Source organism: Hevea brasiliensis, chromosome 17 (assembly GCF_030052815.1).
Source record: "Hevea brasiliensis isolate MT/VB/25A 57/8 chromosome 17, ASM3005281v1, whole genome shotgun sequence".
NCBI lineage: Eukaryota > Viridiplantae > Streptophyta > Magnoliopsida > Malpighiales > Euphorbiaceae > Hevea > Hevea brasiliensis.
The window spans coordinates 43,854,050-43,856,411 of NC_079509.1; the positions used below are offsets into that span (position 1 = coordinate 43,854,050).

The window sequence follows — 2,362 nt, forward strand, 5'->3', positions numbered from 1 at the left end:
GTGAGAGGGAGCTTGGTTGTGAGGCGGCCATGGGAGAACTTTGAGAAGAATTTGGTTCGACAATGGTGAAGGTTAAGTGGAGAAGATAGATACAAAAAATTAGTGGAGAATTTCTGTCCACTTAAGCTTTTAGGTGTCCCAAAATTATGAGTTAGTGGAGCACTAACCATAGTTTAATGATATTATAATCAAAGTTTTCATTATCTCAAATTCTACCCCTTAATTTCTCTTAATTGTTCTACCCATGTAATTTTATTTTTCATGGTATTTTCAAAATTTACTACTATTTTATTTTCATGGAAATTTAGGTCAAAAGTCAACTCTAGGTGTCAATTGACCAAAATGCCCCTATTTGATTTGTATTCCCGATTTTTCGGTAACACCGATTTTTGTTAGTTTCTCAATTTTTTGTTTTTCTTTGTACTAATTAATTAAATTTTCTTTAACATTTTCTAATGTTATTTATACTTCAATAGATGTTTATTTAAGTCTTAAAAATATTTTCTAGGGTTCCCCGCGGTCCAGGGCTAGTCAACGGTCCTCACCGCAACTTCCCGGTGCGGTCACCCATTGCTATAGTTTTTTGCTCATTTAACTTAATCACATTTCATTGCTCTTACTTTTCCTTTGTTTTTCTTGTATTTTCCTCTATTGTATTTCATTATTTCATGTCTCCTCACTAACATTTAAGTGTAGTTTCAGGCGTTCTAGCTATCTGGACAGACACTGGTCATCGGAACAGTAGAACGCACTACCAAATATAGGGGTGTTACAGTTCCTCCATCTAGGATAATAAGTATTTGAATAAGGATTTCCAATTACTAGTTGGTTGAAGTTCCTATTATTGTTCACATAGTTCACCCATTCTTTAAAGGGCTCACTATAGTTGTTACATTCTGAACTTCGGTGTACTCCTTTACAATGCTCACAAAATGAATTACTAACTCCAATTGTGTTAACTTGCATTTTATCTAGCCTCTTTGTTAATTGGTCAAAGTAAGCATTGATCATGCTTAGTGCATCTAGTTCTAGTACTTTAACTATCCTTCCTCTGTCACCTCTTTCATTTGACTATTTGAAGTTATGATAGGTGACCATCTCTAAGAGATGAAAAGCATTGGTAGTGGTTTTCTCCATTAGATCTCCACTAGCCACTAATAGTATTCCTTATTGATGGTAGAAGTCAATTGTAGAAGTTTTGAATAAGAAGCCAATCTTAAAAGCCATAGTGTGGGAACTCCCTCTAAAGATCTTTATACCTTTCCCATGCATCATAAAGAGATTCATCATCTTTTAGTTTGAAATTGTTGAGTTTAACTCAAAGTTTAGCTATCTTTCTAGGTGGAAAGTATCTTGCTAAAAAGGTTTATGGTAGATTAGCCCAATTAGTGAGTGATCCTATAAGTTAAGATAATAACCACTTTGTTGCTTTGTCCCTAAGAGAGAATGGGAATGCTCTAAGTCGAATAGCAGATTCAAAAATGCTATTTATCTTGAATGTATCACATAAAGCGAGAAAGCATTAGAGCTGATATTATGGATCCTCTATAGGTGATACTCCAAACTAGAATTATTGAATCATCTGAAGCCATGCAAGCTTCAGTTCAAAATTATGAGCATCAATTGCCGATCTAGTTACACTCGGCTGGAATCCTAGAATAGTAGGCACTGCGTAGTCTCTCAGGGGTTTTGGGTGATTGACCTCCATGGTTGAAGTTTTAGCTTTTTGTTGCTTTTTCCCCTTTTTGATAGCTTCTAGAGTTTTATCTATCTCTAGATCCAATTTAACTAATTCTTCTTCAGGTTTAGTTCTGGACATAAACTAAACAGAGGTCCTAAAAAGTATTAAAGCAAAAGAACAAAATAAGGTATGCAAGTAAAAACTAAATAAAATAAATTTTCTAAATTAATCAAATTGCCTATTATTTAATATCAAAGCACTGATCCTTGACAATGATGCCAAAAACATATTTGCAAAATCTCATAAATGTACAGACCATGATGAGTAATAGAGTAATGAGTGAGTGTCATTCCCATGAGGATTGTGTTTGATTACTAAACTACACAATAATTATAATTATATATCTAGACTATCGAATTTGAGGGAAAATTATAAACTAAACTAATTATTGCTAGAAAGTAAATGAGAATTGATTAACTAAACTAAAATATCAATAAGTGAAAGCATTCTAGAGCTAGGGGGTTCACACTTCAATCAATCATAAACTCAACCCAACTTATTCAATGAATTAGGAATTATTACTTTCAAAGAAATTAATCATAGGTTACTTTAAGTCCTCTCTCAAGGCACTCAAATTGTATCTTAAATAACTTAAACCCTACTTTCATAGTGATTAAATAT

General features: G+C 33.1%; 1 non-coding gene across 1 annotated transcript; it reads left to right on the forward strand.

The window, feature by feature from the left end:
- Positions 1-1,220: 1,220 nt before the first annotated feature.
- On the forward strand, positions 1,221-1,327 carry LOC131175652 (small nucleolar RNA R71). Its single transcript, XR_009145844.1, has one exon. It is a non-coding gene; the product is annotated as a small nucleolar RNA R71 (small nucleolar RNA).
- The last annotated feature ends 1,035 nt before the right edge of the window (positions 1,328-2,362 follow it).